The 22,578-nt window shown below is 34.6% G+C and overlaps 1 protein-coding gene across 7 annotated transcripts in view; it reads right to left on the bottom strand.

Moving 5' to 3' along the window:
* The window catches only part of LOC124372611 (RNA-binding protein Musashi homolog 2), a 225,402-nt gene that overhangs the window by 91,998 nt on the left and 110,826 nt on the right, over nucleotides 1-22,578 (bottom strand). For 5 of the 7 annotated variants that reach the window (XM_046831023.1, XM_046831038.1, XM_046831045.1 and 2 more), the window contains one exon: nucleotides 6,453-6,481. The exons of the other annotated variants lie outside the window; for them this stretch is intronic. The gene's annotated coding sequence lies outside the window, so the exon portion shown is untranslated. The remainder of the gene's footprint in view (nucleotides 1-6,452; nucleotides 6,482-22,578) is intronic. 7 annotated transcript variants of the gene reach the window in all.

Below are 22,578 nucleotides of genomic sequence, written 5' to 3'. Positions count from 1 at the left end.
CTGTTCCCCACCTCCTCAATTTTGGCGGAGAATTATTTCGAAAATGGGCAAAACAACTTAAAGGATTTTAATATTACTAAAAGGGCGTTAAGTTAGATTAGCAATGTACGAAATTTTCGTAAAAAGTAACTGACCGTATTCAGGTATGCTAAACGAAATGCGCAAACATAATTTTCACATAAAATTACCAAACAGAAAAATCGGGATACACCGTTGCTAAGTACTGTCGTTTATTGAATATAAATACAAACTAACATTTAGAATTTAAAATAATGTGTCTTTCTAAGATTTTTGAAATGGCTATCGGAGGATTAGGAAAGTTCAAGTGTGAAGGTTAGCGGTCCTCAAGTAGGCTACACAAGGCAAAGGTGGTTAGCTATAAAGTCGAGTCTCTACACCCATACAACTAACCTTGTAACTAGACAGAGAACGCTTACTTTACCACTTTACATTTTAAATGAGACCACTGCCTTCGCTTGTTTGCCGGATAATATTATAAAGCAGTCTGAACATTTCAGCGTAAAGAATGATTGGGTTTAACTAACCTTGTCTAGCTTGTTCAACCCCTCTGCGCTGAGGTTCAAAGGAGTTGCGATGCGCTTGTAAGGTGCACTTCATTTAAGTAAAGGAGTTTCTGATTACATTATATGATTTCACAGCATCTCCGATGATGAATCAACTTTCATTCCTGGCAACAAAGTGATGCTAGATTGATTTTAAGGATGTAGGGGCACAACCTACTTTTTCGTGAAATCGGCAGACACATTTTCCTTAAGAAAAAAATCTATCGTCAATCGTACAAGTCTGCCAGGGGTTGACATGGTAGGGTAGTAAAAGTAAATGATAAATGTCATACGTTATACTTTTTCAGCTTGAAATTTTAAACCAACTGCAAATCCTGGACGTAATAGGAACATCAGTGTCAGCTACAGAGCAAAGCCATTGAGATCTGAAAGACGCAATTTTCAGTGTCTATCTTGATAACTGTTGCCATAGTCGATGTAAAAACTATTATTTATGTGTCTGATGGATGGTTTGAAATAAACAAAACTAAAAATATAACAGGTGAAAAAACCTATCATTTGGCTTTTTAAACCTTTTATTTTATCTCCTTCTTATTCCATTCCTAGTCAATTCGACACATTACATAATAAGTGGTAACAATCAAAAGTTTTGACACTATGATTTATAGAATGTGAAAACCTACGTTTAAAATGCGTTTCAAAAACTGAAGGGTTAAACAGAATATTTAATTTATGTTTTGCAGTCCACACCGCGTTGGATCGCTGATAACATAACTATATTTTGCTGTGGAGAGCCAATTTTAGTCAAAAGATATTAAACCGAACCTGAAACCAAAGTGCTGGCACAATGAGGGTGAGAACCGGAAAGTTTCCATGATACCAGTCGCGTGAATCTAAGCCCTCCCAAATACATCTTAAACACAACAAATTAAAGAATGCTTCATTCGTCACTTCCATCAAGTATTCATTATCTATTTATTTATTTTATCAACAATGCAATAGTTACAGTTAACAACAAAAATAATTATTTAGTTTCTCTTTGTAACCGTTCTATGATTTTGAATAGTAATAAAAACAATGGACATTCAAACTGTCGTTCAAATTGGCAATTAACAATCCGAAGACAATTATATAACGATTACCACTGTCTGTCGGCTAGATCGAGTGGTATCACGCCCCGAGCAGGGTTGTGGCCAAGAGAACTGTTCACACCCCATTTGACCTGGGCCTAATTATTACGAGCCGGCACAAGCTCCAAATAGCTCACCGACACAAGCGGCATCTGATAGCGGCAACAGTAACGATGGTGTAACATGCGAGACTTGCCGCGCCGCGCCGGTACAACTAGTAGACGCTTCTTACAACACAGCAGTATCCTCTTCCGGCCACTACACCACCACCTTGGCCAGACGACGTATTTCAAATTGGGAACGAAGATTGCACCAAATTTCCACATAATACACGTTTTCAGCATGGACATTGAATCAAAGAATACTAAAATGTGAAATAAACTGTCTCCTTACCATGGCTGAAATGTTCTCATAATTTTACGCCGGAGTCATCATATCGTATCAATTATATTAAAATGATATCATGAATGTTTATACAGACCTGAAATATGCAGTTTTTAAAGCAATTTAATGGGTTAGAAATTGTAATCATTTAATCAAAATAAAAACTCCCATAAATATTAATTCCGTACTAAAATCAAAAGTATTAGGTAAAAAAAATAATCAAACACTTCTAAGTAAATTAGAAATTGCGAAATGTAAAACACTGAAATACTTTCTAAATTTGACCTTTACAATGTAATGAGCTTCAGCCTCTAATATATATTTTGAACTCCGTTTGGATTGGATTTTAATCTAAAAATAGTAAACATTCTTTTACAATTTATGAAGGAAGAGCTTTGAGGCTTGATGTTCGCAATATACAGTAGTTCGGGAAATATAACGGATAATATAAAACAAAAGGTATGGAGAACAATCGTACAGAATAGTGAGTGTTTTATTTACAAAGGATTTGTTTTTGATTCATCAGAAAATAATAAGGCATCTAATATTTCTGTAAAATGAATACAAAGAGATACAACTTGATCTCTTTCCCCAGAGATTAAGGACTCTTGGATACTGAAGTTCGGATACTGACATTTTGTAAGGCCTTGTAACCTTTTAAGATATTAACTTATCTTCTCTTGTTTTTCTTAAAAAATCTCGGCACAGATTTTTATGATCGCTGGTGAATGCACAGAAGAAAGCACAAGGAGAAAAGCTAAGTTAGAATAAAAAATAAACTCAACGATACCAGGAAATGTTATCAATTGATAGACGAAGATAATACAACTCAATTAAGAACTTGCAGTCGGATTACGTCTGCCTTGCAGTGATGAACGGGAACAATAACAATAAATGAGTTGCCAATCGCTGGAGAACGATTCCGGAGAGATTAGGAACGACTTAGCAGAAGACACCAACATTATTGCTCTTGGATGAGCTCCACCTTTATCTTTCCTTATCTTCAATTACTCGGATTAAAACTGAGGTTAGTTCTGCTCCATTCGCGTTCACTTTGAGATTGTTATTTTACTAGACGTTGAAAGATTCAATTAAACTTGCACCAACTTCTCCAATTGTCATAGCTAGTGATTACCTGCTACGAATACCTCATGTACAAAACTCATTTTGAGAATATTCCAGTTTAACTCCGAGTTATTTCTTATTACTTACTTTATTATACGTAACGTCACTTTTATGCACAATAAAACGTGTAAATCCAGAGTATATGTCACAAAATACGTTGCCTTTGGAACATAAACATATTTTCGATATCTAGGTCAGGAAAGAAAAGGATAATCGATATTTTTATGTCATGTAGTGTAGAGGAGGAGAATGCATTGTAATTATTCCTATTCATTGATAAAAATCAAAATTTTAGAGAACTTTCATGTGTAGCCTATATGTGTCAAAAGGTGAACAAATTACATAAAAACTTTTCCCCAGGTCACATAATATAACAACAGGTCTATCAATGATTATACATATTTCAAAGAGTATAATTGTTTTTGTATAATAAATCTCTTACCGACTTCATACCTCACTTTAAGAATGTGTGTATAACCTAAACCAAAACCATTAAAGTGAGGAAAGTGTTAAACACAAAAAAGTTACTTGTAGTAGTTGAACGGGCTGACATTATATGAGTACCGTTACGACATTTTCTTTCATCTCATTAAACTTCATCAAATACAATAAAGACTCCGAACCTCAATAAAATAAATAAATATTTTAAACTTATCGACCGTCTGTGGTGTGAGGGAGGGGTGAGCTGCTCCATAGCCGTTGAGTTTAGGTTTTGCTCTAGGTATGTTCCTGCCTAGAATTGACGGTGTACATTCCGAGGCCCTAATTTTAGACGCTTGTTTAAATCCTTTTGGATAACCCAACATGCGGTTACGTTCCGTTAATTATTAAAGTATAATACAAATCCTACTGCAAATATTGTAATGCATTTTGGTTACAAATACAGCTGGCGTTAATTAACTATGCTAATACGCTTGGAAGGTACACCGTGCGGTAAAAACTTGCTAAATGTATGACAAGATAAAGTTTCAAGCTTATGATGTAAGTTGTGATGACTCGACATCATAATGAGTTTGAAACATTTGACAAACGTTAAACGATGAGATAAGTTTATGCGCCTCAACTTGTTACAGTGACTTCACTGTCATTATAGAATAGAAAATATCCCGTTTAGTTTCACACACACAAATGCACCTAAGTGGTATGCCCCGGCATTGACATGTAATGCCCAATAGAGTGTCTGTGTATATAAAGTTATTACAGAACAAATCTGAGAGAAATATCGCACTTCTACACCGACACTAGGCTGCAATCATTCGTAACGTTATTGCGTGTACTCATGCACTATTACAGCTTAGACATGAATGATTTCCAGGATTCAAATATAATTTACAAAAGGTATATGTGAAACATACATAAATAATTCTTTGAGATTCTTTTCTTAGCACTGTTAATAGTATAATTTTCAAAATTTTTAGTAACGTATAGTGGACTAAGTGATACCGGACGTATCAATCTTTAAACGGATTTATTCGTGGATATAAATTCTAAGAATGTTTTTATGTATCAAAGCGTTATTTACTAAGATATTCCTTAGAATGTTAATTATTACATTTTTTTTTATTCTTTGGCTGGGAATAATTTTCCCGAAGAGCCATACAGAATAATATTCTACAAAATCATTTAATATTCGTCATCATCAATGACGAAGAAAGTGACTATTTTGAGCTTTACCACGAAATTAATCCTATTCTATTGCTAATCACGAAGACTGATATAATTAATCTAAGGACGAAACACCGTTTAAAAATATATTAACTCACGCTCGGACTGAAATCGCATAAAACATAATTAAATGGTAGAGAAGGAAACTGATTCAGAAACGACAAAAGTTTTGTCACGTTTTTGTGATAAATTCGGCGACATTGCCGCCCGGGGCGCGAAGCTGCTGTATTAAACTGGGGCGACAACAATCGCGCTTGCTGGAATTGCTCTCTATTATTCCAGCGTGAACTGGCGCTATTCGATAATTAGATTTCAATATAGAAGTTTGTTAGGCGTAACAAGTTTGGAAATACAATTTGATGGAAATAGCCACTGTAATGTTAAACGCACAGTAGGAATGCCATGCCGTCTCAAGTGGACAATATAGAATAGTATCCTTCAAGGAATAAAACCATAAAGTAGGCTCTTACCAGAATGGTTTATTTTTTAAATTTACACTGTTACATGGTATAGAGTTGCTAATTTATAAAAATGGACATAATTAATGTAAATTACTTCCAGATTTTCCTAACAAAAATCATCGACGAATTCAACCGGGGTTTTTTTTTAAAGCTGAACAGTGAATGATTGAGCCAAACCAGGAACAGTGACTGATTGTATATCAGGATGGTGTAAAATTATAGACGTGTAAGCCCTAGCGATCTCGACAATTTTATAGAAGAGGCAGGTGAAAGTAGAGACGGAGTTTTCTTGTGAAATATCAATTTTGTAGACTTTACTATAATAGGGGACTTTACCACGATACTAAATATCACAACCTAACGGCTGGAACCTTAAACCTCGTTTTAAACGCAAAATAATTAGAAATCTCTTGGTTAGGGTTATTACCTGTTGGGATCGATAGAACTACTAATTAATGTACACTTGCTAAGAGAACGCAGACATTCGCTTGCAACGGGGTTAAACTTCAATCAGTTGTACTCATCTCATTTAATTCACATCTGACTTAAGACCTCTCGAGTGTCGGGGTATCGGAATTCTATTTCACTTTACTTCTAAATGTACAGACATAAGATTATTGAAATGTTGAACAAGTACTTTAATATGTCCTAGTTGATTGATGTTTAGGGGCCAAGTTCTATCCATCTGCGTTACATTATAAAAATTATACCCAAACAATCATGTACGTTCCCAAACCCTCTTGAAATCACCAGACAGTTAATTTATCCATCAGTACCTTCAAGCTACTTCCGGAAATATTACCCACTTCCGTGTTTCTTTCTTCGTATTACTTTAACGAAAGTAAGACTACCTTTGGACATTATTTTGTGGCTGACAAAATATTTCTATAGAAATCTTACAAGATACTTTTAAACCAAATTGGGTCATAATTTTCGTCAAGTTTAGATTGTGGATCTATACCACAAAATTATAAACCAATTATATTTTTCAACCAATTACAATGGTTAGAAATGGAAGAAAATAAAGTACATTATTCCAATTTAAAGGCTATTGCATACATGTCCAATCTTGCAAAGAATATACTTATACTATAAACAATTAAGACTAGTTAACTACGTATTTTATGAAACTAAAGTAATAAATATTCGCTGAAATTGCTCACCAACTACGATTTTCAAGCAGTCTCCTTACCTGTAATCAAAGCCAATAATATATCAAATCACAATTTTACAATAACGTGGTGTTAAAAGTTTTTTAGACGCAATCCTAGGACACTCTAATAATATAAATTATAATACAATAAATATTATCATTTTATTTTAAATATTGCTTACATGGAAGACCAGCTTGAATGGTTTAGTTTGAGCGCCCTGCAGCAGATAGGGCTGACAGTCTGGGCAGTTCACGCGGTGAAACTAACGTACAACTGTCGGCACAACCATCTGGAGTTCGTTTTACAATTTGTCTGCTGAATTAGTCCAGTGGGATACTTGGCGAAGTTTTAACTCGCCGTGATAAATTCCTTTCCCGTTGAATTTAAACAGGATGAAATGTGTATATTTTGCTCTTGGATAGGCAAATAGATTGAGCAAAAACTGACAAATTCGTATAATTTCATACTAAACACGTTGAACCGCGTTGGATGTTTTAAATGATTTTGGGTTTTAAAAATTAGTGTCTATACTTTAGTGGATATCAATAAATCGTGGAATATATTTAAAAGTAGTATTCTGATTACGCGCATTTGCCGTCAGTGCCACAGTAAAAACAAGGTTTCGCGGACCAAAATATATTTTCTCCTTCTGGTGAAAATACTAGACCACGCGTTACATAGACTTTGAAAAAGCAAACACTTTTGAGGTGTTCAACACTTAGTGTTAATGGTATTTTTATCTTTTTTCACTATAATATATCAACTTCTGAAGAAGGAGGTACATATAAATTCTCGAAACGTCGCGTATCTTTCTTCTTTGGTAAAATTTAAAGATAGCTAATGTCCATAAACCTTCAAACCAGCCACTGTCAATAATAAACTTAAACAAAAAATTAAATGGTATTAAAAATATCCCTTCACACTCGTCCGAAGAAAGTTAGATTTCACATGTGACCGTCGTCTCTAAATGTCCAACTGGAGATGAATTATGATGAAGTTTACATGTTTAATTTGCACAACACTGATGGGATAACAAATCTCAATGCTGGCATGTTAGCATGATCAGAACAATTTCAAACATTTAGAAACTACATAATCTTGAAACCTTACAAGACAATCAATCAATTGCATATTTCTATAACTTTAAACTGCCATCATCTTAATACCTTACAAGTTATAAAATAAGCAAGAATAAAAGTTGCTTAACATTGCTCAACAGTTTTTATTATACATATTTTTTTTGTATTTGTTATTATGTTATATACAGTTTTATTTGTATTATAATATACCCGAGATAAAAATTTGGCCCAAATGTATGTGACCGCTATCTTGAAACGTTTTATTGGTTAAGACTAGCTAACGAACTTCACCAAACCATGTGTAAATACTGTATCTTTACCACATGTAGTCTGAATATATTAAGAACTATGGTAAATGGCCCTCTATCTTTATATATAGATTTGGAAACGCATAGGAGCAATAATTATTTTGAATGGTCTGAGAATTCTAAAAAAACTGTCTTGTTTTACGCTGTAATACATAATAACTTATACGTAACCATTCCTTTTCAAACTTTTAAAGAAATCCGCCATATTGAATTCTTATGAAATATAAAAAAAGAGTAAAAGTTATTTAATATATTTAAAAATTGTATTATTTATGTTGGGAATTAGTCGAATTTTGCTCAAATTCGAATGGCCGCCATCTTGAAACTTTTTATTGGATAAGACTGATATATGACCTTATCCGAGCTATTATTGCCTTTGTACCAACTTAGTCTGGGTATTTTTAAAATTACGGCAGTTTTCGTGTTTAAGAGAGATTCCAATAAGCAGATTGTTATGAAATTTACTTTATAACAGTTAACTTTTTTAGTACATTAAGTATGGAAAATTTAAAAAAAGCATATAGAATGCTGTAAATGTTATTTTCGACCTTTATACAATTAAAAACTCGTTTAAGACAAAAATCCCTTGTTTTTGCCAACGGAATAGGATTGAATGACATTTTTAAATAAATTTGATTAAGAAATAAAAAAAACTAACACGTTTAACAGAAGAACTTATTGTGGTAAAGGGACAAGCAGCTGAGAAGAGATATTATCGGTGGCGTTGATTAAAATTCACAACGACCAGGAGGGGATGATGTAGAATGTGAGGCTTGCAGGGATCGATGCTGTGCTGAAACACCTGGTACTGTGACTAACAATAACCTCCCTTCTGTGTACCGTCCACAGATATCGGTATAATACTAGAGCCTCGATTATCCGTACTCAATGCAACCGTATAACTAAAATTTCGGATAAACCAGAAAGGAGTTTACAGATTTCTGCGAACGCACTTGTATGTTACCCTTTAAATGTACATTTCCAGTTTTTACCGATAGTAATTTTTAGTAATTTTGAACTCTCACTGTTTACAGTTCAAATGCCAAAAGAGATTAATTTATAACTTGAATTACGTAGTAATGGACAGTTTTAAATCATACGAAATTACATTTGGAATGATGGTTGTGGATCGTGATGATATTCTATTACCTTATTTACAATAACCAAGGAAAAATACACGGTTTGATTGAAGTGGTTAGAACATTATATGCCTAGTATAGGCGAGTCTTAAAAAGATTGTGCCTCTACTAGTAATAATTTTTCATTTCCAAGACGTACATAATAAGGGGAAGGTTGTTTAACTGTTACTATAAAACGTGTATCTACTATCATTATTTTTCAGCAGTTTATGAGTGATTTTATGTTAAAAACTATCACTCATACAAAATTTGAACTTAAAGAGCTGTAATTTTCTATAGTTATCTGTCTTAATGACATCTAATGAGGTTAAGCACTTCAGATAGTTTAAACTTTTTATAATTACGGTTTTAAAACGCCTTTTCAGTAAATATCCTCACAAAAATTCCAAAAAAATAACATAACATAAAAGTTGTGAAGTTTGAAAAACAAGCCAGCCATTTTAAGTATTATTGTACTAATTGTGAACATTAACTACGGAAATGATTATCCATTCAGTTGGCAAACGGGCCGTCGTTTAAATAATGGCATAAATTCAGAAGGTCGGAACGCTCAAAATGTTAACAACTCTATTACACATTCAGATATCTAAAACGAAATCTCATTAACAGGGTCTGACGGTTTCGGTTAAAAATAGAGAGCAATTCTCGGCCAGCTGGATTGTTGTCCCTACCCCAGTTTAATACAGCAGCAGAATCCAGCCACAGGCGTCATGTCGCCGCCCCGCGCCGCGCCGCACACTATTGTCATAGAAGTGGCCGAATTTACGATATTTTGTTTTTTTTTTTATCATTGACATACGTTTGTTTTTGTTTCCATCATGGACAATCTGTTTGTTTTATATGAATTTCTCTTCCAACTGTTTTAGTAGCGTGCTATTGTGGTTTACCTGTCATAGTTGGGGTTACTCTTTAGCAATTTCCCTATATTTGTTAAAGAAAACTAAGGTAATGCACGAAATAAATATAGTTTCGTGATTTTGGACAGGAAAATCGATTTTAAACTTAATGTAAAATTAGTAAATAAGTTATTGTTGCTCAATTAGTAATTGAAAAATAACCTGTCTTTGTGAACAAGGAGTTCACAGAAAGGCCGACTCCAATAAACACTACTCGCCTCAGACCAGCCTTGATGTCAAAGACAATCCAAACTCAGAATTCTTTAGTTTATACTGAAAGTCCAGTTAGTAGAATTCGTTAGCGTTGCGCTAGGTCTCGTAAATGATAGTACTAGGCCTGGCTGTCGCATTGCGCTTTGAAATGTGAGTTTTTTACCTTATGTGTGCCCGAAATCCTATACCCACGTAGATAGACTGAGGCACCATGCCACGCCAGAAGGTCCAAACAATCATATACTAAGATCCTTCAATAACCTAATGTAAAATCAATTAACAAACAATATATAATTTTATGATGTTAATCAAGCAGGCACCATAAGGAACGTTTCAGGCTGTTTCGACAATTTTCTAGTTTATATCGAGTTCCTATAAAATAGTTGCATATTGTCACTAATCATGAACCCTAGATCACATTCATACAACTATCATGCAGTGAGACATAATGAACAGCAAAATCCTAATTTCATTTTGTGGTTAGTTTGGGATAAGTTCAAAAATGAAACCATAATTTTAATGTAAAACAAATAAATGTGTTTATGTGCATACCACAACACTGACAAGATATGACGCACACAGGGCATTATTTTATTTTACTCCGATACATTTCAACAACTTCTTATAATAATAATAATTTGTTAGTTATTATAAACAGCTTTAAAACAACGGACTATTAGCGGTGCATTATATAAATAAAAATTAAAGAGGGTTGTTGCAGAAATTTGCTACTGTATTACACAAATAAATGTTCTACATTTAAAGATGTGATAATAGATCTCTTTCTCATTCGTATGAATAACAAACCAAATCATATCACTAAGCTACGCCACACTAGAAATGAAACTCAAAAATCACGTTAAACAATAAAAAAATAGTCTTATCCATCCACCTGAGAAGGTACTAGATTTCAAATTGAGAAACGTCGTAGATGCATGGTTGTGTAACACTCGACGTTAGTGAATTAACAGTTTTCATAACAACGCTTTGATCAATTCAAATTTTACTTTAATAAACTTTAAAGAAAAAACTTTTGTGATCAATATGTTAAAAGCGGATTTTAAACTAGATTTGTATAAAAATAAATTGTTGGACTATGCCACAATGGAATCTACTTTATCTTCGTCTCAGCCGGAAGAGGGAAATTTTAAACCATTTATCTGCTTGGCTGCTAATTGCATTTAATAGCCGCAGTATGATTGCATGACATAATGCACAGTAAATGCAATCGGTATACACGCAACCCGTGTACTACGGAGCTGACAACATTGGAATTGATGGAAGCCATTTCCACGACATACGGTAAAATTTATGTCGACAATTTGACTTTCGTGCATTAGATATGGCTTTGTGCTATACACTATGTACCTATCTGTGCTGAGTGAAGGTTACATCATGCTCATCGTAGAAAATATTTCATCACTTGATTGTTTCAAAATAAAGCTGCACTCTAACAAATAGCAAACGATTATTACAAATGATAATCCTACAATCTTACATCGCTTATACAATTTAGTCCCAAATATTATAACACTGTAAAGGTGACATGCTTCAAATAAATGTACGGCGTTCAGAAACAACTGTACTCGAGTAACTTTAGATTTTAGCTCGTAAAAACAGTTTTAAACAAAAAAAACCACACATTTACGCCCTTAACTTACATCCAAAAATGTATGAGAGTTGTCTCATTTTAAACATATTTCGACGCCTACAAAACGCTATTATTAACTTAGTATTTTATTTACAAGAAAAACGTATTTGGATGCATTTTAGACACACCCATTAATTCTATAAACAATAATAACGATGGACAATGCTGTTTAACATTTACATAACCTAAGTTCGTTCAATGTAGCCTTAGTTTTGTATTTGAATACATATACTAAAAGAATGTGATTTTTCGCTCACTATACAATTTATGATGTTGTTTTACTCCATACATTACCAAAACTAACAAGAAGAAAAGTGGTTGGAGATGACATTTTCTCAAATTTCCATCTAGGAAGACATGGTTGCAATGACTGTCTTACCATTTTTATGACCTGTGTATACTTTCTAGGAGCCAGAAAAGTATACTTAGGACGTAAAGCAAAGGAACCTCCAAACGTGAACAATCATATTGATAGTTGGGCAGTAAATATCACGATGCGAGAGTGCACTCGTACAAAGTCTAGTTGGATAAGTGTTTATATTCTTACAAATCGTTGCTAAAACCAGAACTACTCTGTTCTTGAGCGTATTAATGGAGTTATTTACCAGAACAAGCTTAGGTAAGATTCATTGAAAAAATATCAACATAATTTCTAGTACCTATGAAAAGAAGTATTTCAAACGTACAAAGTTGGTTAATAATGTTGACTGGTTAACAATCGTTTGGTACTTAAAGGCCGTGGTATCTACGGGGAACGAACCATAAACAAATAAAAGTTGGGGATGAAGTTAGTAGGGCGCGTGTTTACAAAAGCCGGAGACAAAGGAGGGACAACAGCATTGTTGTTTGTGTTTGGCGGGACAGATTTACTGACCATTCTGACCGTCGAGAGTACGACACTATAAATATTCCCATCTATTGTCAGAGGCAAGGATTAGCGCTGATTAGAGCACAGTCTCCCAGAGTGTCGTGGCCTCCAGTCACACAGGACAAACTGACTACGCTGCCCGGATTAAATGACACGGTTCACGCCACCTGATGTAAATGGATCCTCACAGGCCGGATTGAGCGGCCGGCACAGATACGCAGGGTGTCGTGTCCTCCAGCCACACAGGACAAACTGACTACGCTGCCCGGATTAAATGACACGGTTCACGCCACCTGATGTAAATGGATCCTCACGGACCAGATTGAGCGGCCGGCACAGTCACGCAGGGTGTCGTGTCCTCCAGTCACACAGGACAAACTGACTACGCTGCCCGGATTAAATGACACGGTTCACGCCACCTGATGTAAATGGATCCTCACGGACCAGATTGAGCGGCCGGCACAGTCACGCAGGGTGTCGTAGCCTCCAGACACAGAACAAACTATCTACGCTGCCCGGATTGACACGGTTCACGCCACCTGATGTAAATGGATCCTCACGGGCCTGATTGAGCGGCCGGCACAGTCACGCAGGGTGTCGTGGCCTCTAGACAGAGAACAAACTTTCTACTGCCCGGATTAAATGACTCGGTTCACGCCACCTGATGTAAATGGATCCTCACGGACCGGATTGAGCGGCCGGCACAGTCACGCGGGGTGTCGTGGCCTCTAGACACAGAACAAACTATCTACTGCCCGGATTGACACGGTTCACGCCACCTGATGTAAATGGATCCTCACGGGCTGGATTAAGCGGCCGGCACAGTCACGCAGAGTGTCGTGGGCCTCAAGACACACAGGACAAACTGACTACGCTGCCCGGATTAAATTACACGGTTCACGCCACCTGATGTAAATGGATCCTCATGGACCGGATTGAGCGGCCGGCACAGTCACGCGGGGTGTCGTGGCCTCTAGACACAGAACAAACTATCTACTGCCCGGATTGACACGGTTCACGCCACCTGATGTAAATGGATCCTCACGGGCTGGATTAAGCGGCCGGCACAGTCACGCAGTGTCGTGGCCTCAAGACACACAGGACAAACTGACTACGCTGCCTGGATTAAAATGACACGGTTCACGCCACCTGATGTAAATGGATCCTCACGGACCGGATTGAGCGGCCAGCACAACCCTATGTTTGTATTGGATTACAACACGTTGACAAAGAACGACCGAACACTGTGGGCTATCCTGCACTGTAATTAACTAATGGGTCTGAATTGCGTTAAGCGACGCTGCGTTAATACCTAATTCAATCAATTAACACGACATTGCAGGTTTTCCACAAAGTAATACGACATATTTGTTTATAGAATGTTTACATTAACAACATAAAAAGAGTACTTAATATAACACAGCATATAACAGTGTCTGATTAATATTGTAAAAGTGCACTATAAAAGTGATAAAATCATTTATGGCTTAGTACTCATCCCCATTTCACCCCAATCAAATGTGTAAAATAAAATTTCACGAAGCTTCTATTAAAAATACTTGAAGGTTATGTGATACTACACTGATAGCGTGGTCGTGTGTGAGACCGAGTAACCGCATTTATAACACTAAATACTCGTATTACGATATGTTTAAATATCCAGAACAATTCAATGTAACATACATGCATCTCAGTCTTTATTCCATTGATTAGTCACATATATTATATTAATATAAAACTTCAAAAATCCGTTAGTTCTGAGTATGGATAGAACATGTACTACCGCTTTTGTTGGGAGAAAGTGGGAACAGAAAACTTAAAAATAAAAACAAAGTTTAGAAATTGGCATTTTTTAAATCATGAGACAATATATTATGTTACATCAGATTAAACTTTCAAAATTAATGGGTGAGAGAAATATAAATTTCTAAACAAACAGAGTTATACGTTTTATTCCACTGTTTAGTAAAAAATATTAGATCCCTAAACCTCAGGTCAACACTGAGAAGCAGTACACCTGCCAATTACTTGTGACTCGTGTTTGAGAAACGAAGAATCTAGTTTTACAAATATTTATTTTGAGTGGAATGGGTATAATATCGAATTTATTGTTGACTTATTGAATCTACTAAAACAATCAATGTTAAACTTTTTATTGTGCATTCAAAGGAGATTTTACTTACGCTTCATAAAAAATAACGAAATTTAAATAGTGCCTTGAAGTAAGTTATAACAAAAGTACATTATAAAAAGTACTTAGATTTAGTTATAAGTACTTCAGAAAAAAATAAAAACAGGAATGAATCAATATTCCGCAAGAAAAGTACAATTTCATGTTTCATATGGTGCGTCATTCACCCACATAACTAACTACAACAACCTCGTTGAAGGAAAAGAGACCCAGAAGTAGTTTCTTGGAGAATAGTGTCTATTATACAGAACCAAACGGAGGAAACGGTAATTGGGTCCGTTATGAACCGTCTGTTTTCCAAAGAATGGCAAGAAAGCGGTAACGATCAGCTGAAACTTTCACCCTTCGGCCGTAACTATAGGTAGTAACGTTAATTGGGTGAAATTAAAAAACGTACAATTGCAAAAAAACAGTTTGTAATAGTTGCAATCCGATAATTCCACATAAAACCTACTAGATCACATCAGACTTCCAAACTGAGAGATGTAAAAATAGGTATATGGTTTCAAATACACGTCAGACAATAATTAGGTTGCACGGAGTATTATTGTTTAATAAAAATAAGTAATCCTCTAAGCTCTACATGCCTTGAATACCATAAATGACAGAACAATTTGCCAAACGTCCTGGCAAAGATTGGAATCACAGTTATGATTGTGTAAACATGCGTGTTCATGATAGAAAAATATAAACTACACATGCGTAGTGAATGTGAAAATCACTTTTCGTTTATGCCTGCCGGTGTATTTAATTAAACTTGACTGAATTTATTTTTTAAATATTTTTGAGTGTATGGCAATTTTAAAAATATGATGAATTTTTGAAGCAGATCTTATATACGCATAAAATAACTGGGCACAACAGAGGGCCTATTAAATTCTTTAAAGTGATTTTAGACAATTGCTTAATTTTAGGAAGTTGTTTTACGACGCAAGTGGCATTTCGATTGTACTAAACATTTGAAAGCGCTCCAAATCCATTTGCAAATTATTATCGATCTCTCCGGGAATAGAACACGTGTAGAGTCGCATTTCTAGACTACGGTGAAGGATTGTTTAACACAACCGCTTTGAATGTATGGTTAACTAATAGGAAGTTATTTTTGGTTTAATTTAATTATTCCAATTGAACCTTCCTAAATAACAACAGTATTTACCACTTATTTATCGCCTAATACAAAATTGCATTGTTTTCTATTTTTATAGTAAATTTATCTCCCAGTATGAAAGCAAACAACTTTATAAACCAAACAGTTATTAGTTAATCAAACAAGCAAAGTGTGCTTTCAAATTATATCAGCAAACTCACCAATTCTTGTTGAGTAATGGCGATACTTTCCCAGTCTGCCAGGCAGCCCCGGTTTAATATAAAGATAGCACCGTCCCGTACGACAATCCAAGAATTTATTACCACCGTGAACCCACCCTACGTTGATTGTTATCTACTTGTAATTTCCTCTTAATTTCAATAATTTTAAGACGTGTTTAATCGCATGACGTAAATTTATAATTTAATTTCCTCACTTAAATATTATCTTTTTTCTTTCAAATTGTATTTGCTCACTTCAAATAACTTCAGTATGAAGTTGTAATCGAAGGCCAGGTACAATAGAGAAGTGCCTGAGGTTGAGGTCTAGGTACCAAAAGTCGGGTGGGTGACACGGGAGATCTGTAAAAAACTGTTGAGGGTTTATACAGTAAAGGCCGATACCTAAATGCTTCAGAGCTCACATTAAACGTTTAACCCTTGGATTTCTTAATCATTAAAACTACCATCTGCATTTACTCATTGTCACAAAAACCTTTTACTTTAATAGTAATACATTTTAGAAAATAGTTGAAATGGTAAAAAGAGTTCAATAACTGATTTATTTCCAGTTATAATATAAACAATGTAGACATGTCTTATTTTATACATTTATTTAAAAATTAAATTATTCCTTCAATTTTAGGTATGGACATAATACTTAGGACTGTAATAAAGCAGACGCTATGTTGCATGTACAGCCGCCATAAATTGACGCGCAATGGCCAACTTCATCACTACAGTATAAGTTCGCTTCGGATCAGGGCATGTTTAATGGATAAGTTTGGAGCCTTAAGGACGATAAATTATTTAGGATTGGCCTTTAATATTCCATCCATCGATATTCATAACACGTAATATGTACAGCGCCCAGGGCCGAGTCCAGGCACGCAAACCACGTCAGGTAGTGAGTTCAATGTTGACGATGATTTTAGATTTTATAAAGTAGACTTTCATGTACCACTTAAACGCAATTAATAATAGAAAATGTAGCTATTTAGATTGCGATTTAAAACTACTTCCTCGGACTCTTCCTCTGTCCTATAGGTTGTCACTGGTTATTGGTATATTAATTGACAAGGTTTGTGATGTCATCAATCATTTTTAGCTAAAAAAATAGCTATATATCATTACTCATAAAGCATGTTCGATATTAAATCGTACTTGGACATGTGTATCAAGGATGTACTTGGACATATAGACGTCTTAAGTACATATCTGGATATATACATATGATGTTTAAAAGAATAAGATCAGTAGGCTTTTGATGAGACTCTGTTCAGGAATTTACACATGATATGGACGTAGAATATACCTGGGAAAAATAAACCAATAAACGCTGTTGAGTGGAAATTTCCAGAGGTCGAATTTAAAACGAAGTATTTTAGTGAACATTGAAGAAGTACATGACGAAAGAATGAAAGGATCTTCCACTTGTCGTGAGCCTACTAGAGAAATAAAGGAGAAGTTCACCATTACTCCCAGTCAAACCGATTGGGAAAGAGGTATTTAACAGTAAAAAGAAAACAACAGTCCATTTGGTGTCGTTTTAGTCGACCTGTGAATCGACAGATTTACGTACAGCTCTCGCTCAGCTAAAAATACTTCTCGACTGATGGCATCCCGTTTACCATTAATTGTATCGCAAATAGCTCCTGTCTGACCTTTAGTTGACGGCTCTTGTTTAGGTTTATTCTCATAAACTCTGTTAATGCCAGAACAGACGCCACTTAACTCGCTCCCCGGCCCGGTAAAGAGAGTATTTCAACACGAACAAGTCCTAGAGCAATGCGTTGAATGTAAAACCCTGTAGAATTACACCACAAACGTGACAAAATATATCTGATCTAATGTCATAATATATTTATGAAATTCCAACACCTCGCAAAATGTAATGATTTCATCTGATCTACTGGTGCGTTTCTCCATATTACATAATCTATTGCCTTTATTGTTGATCATTGTATACCAGTTTGCAAAGGAATTTGTGTTTCGTATTTTTAGATTTACCAAACCTGTAGGTATATTAAGAGACATTTACAAATTTTGCTATTCCAACTGAATTTCAGAAATCATCGATTTTCTGAGTGGGAATGCGAAGAGGTGTACTCACTTCTATGAGAGTCACACCCTTTCGAACGTTCTGTGGTGCAAAGCAAAGGTCATCGATCAAGGAAGAGGAAGAAAAGCAACAACAGTAGAGGCCGACTGGCCCCACAAAGAGCACAGGTTTGTCAATATTGGCGCTCCAATTTCACCGTGATAGGCTCGATTATCGGTACCAGCAAAGCCTTTGCTCGGCTAAGCTAACAAGGAGAAAAGATGTGGGTCCGGTTTATCATTATCAATATTCTAATCCCTAACAAATGAGCAAGGTTACATCTTTTGGAACAGGATTAACATCAGCTTAATAGGGGAAACATCAGAATAATTGAAGACTTAGATTTATTGCGATTTAACCTTTGAAGATTTATTACGATTTTTTTTAAAGAGGTAAGCGTACATCTTTTATTTTCAGATTGTTTAAAGAGATTGCTAATTTGTCATAAATACAAAAATATTCTCAAGATTTTTAAATAATAGCTTTGTGCCATTATTCTAAAATACTGTAAACATATGTTTCTTAAAATAACCCATACTAAAAAAAGTTCATTGCATTCAGCAGGAGAAAAGATCCAAATATCTAAAACATAATCTATCCAGAGTTCAGGCCTGGTTTCAAAACTAATTTTCATAGCGATTTCATAAGGTTATGTAATATTGTTCTTGTTCAGTAAAACGATTTTTAATTGAAGGTACAACGCTTAAATTTATATATCTGGAAAAAATCCAGTGGTACATATAAACAATACCTAAATTAAAATGGATTTAAATGTACTACACGGTTTGATGGTTCTATTAAACTTTAAACACGGTGTTCGGTGTTTACAAGTCATTTGAAAATATGTGAAATTCTTTATTCCAGTCTGCTTCTTAGTTAACCTTTTTATTTGCCGAGTAAAACGCTTCTCATAAGTTTTTGTACGTTTTTTATCGTTAAATGTTACAAAAGGTATAACATAAAGTTTTGAGGATTGGAGACACAGTATCAGTCTACGCCTGTGCTGGTGTGATGTGTGAATGTGATTCTTGTACTCGAGATGTGTACTAGGGATTTACATTATGTGCAGTGTCAATGCCTGGACTAGACTCCAATCAGCTTTCTGGTATGTTTGAACCTTTCTTTCCCTTCTTTTCTTCTTTATGTTCTTTTTTTGTGTGAATTAATACCCCCTCTTCCACCTGACGAAAAGGATAGATTCCAATCCTCAAAACGTCGTGTTATACTTATTGTAACATATAACGATGGCAAATGTTTGAAATCCTGTTATCCTTTTAAAACCATTCATGGTCAGTAACAAACTTTAAACAAAGAAATGAATGTCTTTTTAGTTATGGAACATAAAAATACATTTTCCACAGTTTTTATGCTTTTGTACTTTAAGTTTAGTTTTGGGGTTCCAGAAATTTAGCAATGTTGCAATGAATACGGTTTCTTAATATTGTAAGAGGTAATTCTCGCAGGTTATAAACTTTATTGCAGTATAATTCCCTAAGTTCATGATCCAGTAAATTAATCCATTCATGAATTATATTTCTAACCAGTAAAATATTGTCCCACGCCTATGAAGACTGTTATAGTTTGTTGTCGGAACAGGCGAAGATTACAAACAAATTTCTTCCCGCGAAGATTTTATAAATGAGAATACCAGCGGCGTTAACGCTATAGCTTCACCAAAATCTTTGAAAACGGGTTTGCTATTGAGGCGAGTCATTAGAATGAAAGTTGATTGGTTCCGAAGGGAGTAGATTGAGGTTAAATGCAGTTGCCACTGCTTTAACGGTTTACTAATGAACTTCCAATATTCTCAATAGACAAAATCATTAGGCATTTTAGTTCATTGATAATTACAATATTAGCTAACTCATTGCTGTTTACCATATCCAGATATCTTTTACGGTAACAAAACAGCTATTGCTATATTTAAAACTGTGCCGAGCTATAAATAAAACATAAATCAGAAAAATAAACTAGAATAACATTTTGTATTTTACACAACTATCACAGAACTGTTTCAAATAATGTGACAAAAGCAAATAGCTTGAAACCTTGGTTAACAAAAATATATATCACAAAAGATCGATCTAAAACATTCTTCTCCTCTTTTGCTTCATCTTTTTCATATGTGGAATTATATTAGCACCCTACCAAAAAAGTACAATCAGTGATTCCTGAGTAATTATACCCTTATTCCCTAACGAATCATTACGTAATACGTTACGTATTATTATTATTACGACGTAAGTATGAATATACCATTATCGTATTTGACACAACATGATGGTCTAAAGTGAAGATAATTTGTATGTCAGATCTGTGAATTGTTAAGAGAACTTTGCTATTTAAAGCTGATGAAAGGTATGTGATAGAAAGGTATAATCAACCAGTCCCCCTGGATTATTCAACTAATAAATGACTTGATGTAGTATTATGCAAAGGATTACTCGGATGAATGACAATTTTACGTTTGATTTCTACCATCGATGTTATTACATAAGCTGGGCATTATTTTGATACTCCGACTGCCCATTCGAAATTAAATCCTGATATATGAATTTCCTCTCTATAATTTGTTTCGTAAATATTCGTTAAATAATTTTTCACAACCATAACCATTTGCGAATTCCCGGTGGTAAAAGTATTATTGCGATTGTGAATCTGTAACAACATTGCCTGGAAGGGTATAATTTGATTTGAGCCAAGCTTCTAAAAGATGTTTTGAAATTTGTCACATTTTAAAATAAAATATTTTTTAAAGTTTTTAAATATTCTTTTTTCAATTATTTTGAGGAGATTACGTTATCGTTGGTTAACAAGCGAAATTGGATTAAGATAAAACACATATTTTTAACTTGCAATTTTGCCAAATCAGTTTCCCCCGAGAGTAGAAGTTTAAAGCAAGATTTAGATTAAAAATCAGTTTCTAAAAAATAAAAAACGAAATTAAAATGGTAAAAATATAAGCTCTAAGATAAGGGAAGATAGTGGTCCTAACTTACAACAGAAATTGTAGAGACAAAGCATTAATGGAATTCATTTCCGAACAGCTGCTTTTCTTCCACAGTCCAACAAAACTTGAGACTGAATATCTCTTAAGTCACGGATTTGTTGTGCGTGTAAGCACCTCAGATCTGCGAAACGAATTATATTCTTTACATGGACACAAACAATTTCTATATTATTGTGCATATGGTTCTTTAGTAAATAAAACATAATTTGGGCATTATACGATCATTATGACTGTCAGTATAATAAGTTAAAATCTGACTGTCAATTCTGTTTGATAATTTATGAGTGACACTATGTAGTGATAAGAAAAACCTTTAGTAACCTTTGGTGAACCTCTTGTTATGAATGTCAAGTTAAACAAAGTTAAACAGATTACTAACATAGTATATTTAATAGGCCCCGATGGGAAGGTGCTGAGGCGCGGGGGCCCTGGTAACGTTAGGCTGCAGTTATGAATGAATATGTGTACGTACGATTGTCAGTCCTCACCCTCTCTCCAAACTTATTGATGGACGATAATGACGAGGGAACAAAAATGGTTGTTCCCTGCAGTACATCCATACACAATAGAACAATTCTACACATAGATTGACAGTATTACTGTAAAGAATGTCAGTATGATTGGTACGGTATGGAGAGAATCAAAATAAATTAAAGCTCTCTCTCCCACAGTATTAACGTGGGTAGTTGAGAACCTAACACAGTTCCGGAGCGCAGATCATATTTTAGCAGCGCCCAGCATCAGTTACGTCCGGTATTTACTCGGGTTTGCCCGACATTCTGCATTATCTACTCAACTACGTTTTACTGTGTTTAACTTATTTACAATATACACTATTTAGTTTCGCTCTACTCTGCTGATTTAAAGTGAGTACTGCTGATACCACTACTGTGTTTTCTTGTCCAAAATCTTAAACTTAATTGCACATCTTTTTGGAGATTCAATTACAAGATCAACTATCTCTATGTATTGGAATACTTGGTAAATGCGATGAAACAAAGTATAATCGGAATAATAATTGAATTTTTTTATTTAAGCGTTGTAAGAAGAATATTGTTGTTTAAATGTAAGAGTGTTCATTTAAACATTGGTATGGTACATTCTTTTCAACTAAAATCTAAATGCCTAAATTTTTACAAAATTAACATTAATTGGCTAATTTCGAAGTTTTAAATGTAACGAAATAAGAAGTAATAGATGGTATGCATCATTCTGCTATTAAAAAATAAAAATAATTTAATTTGTTCAAAACAGTGGACATAAAAGAATAAAATTTATTACAAAATCCAGATGTAACTAAAACCTGTAAAAGTATCTAGTTGAAAAATTCGCTCAAGGTCATAGTGTAAACTTCAAAACTTATATTCATGCAAT

Source organism: Homalodisca vitripennis, chromosome 1, assembly GCF_021130785.1.
Source record: "Homalodisca vitripennis isolate AUS2020 chromosome 1, UT_GWSS_2.1, whole genome shotgun sequence".
NCBI lineage: Eukaryota > Metazoa > Arthropoda > Insecta > Hemiptera > Cicadellidae > Homalodisca > Homalodisca vitripennis.
The sequence above is the reverse complement of the archived record's forward strand: the minus strand, read 5'-3'. Positions and strand labels throughout refer to the sequence as shown.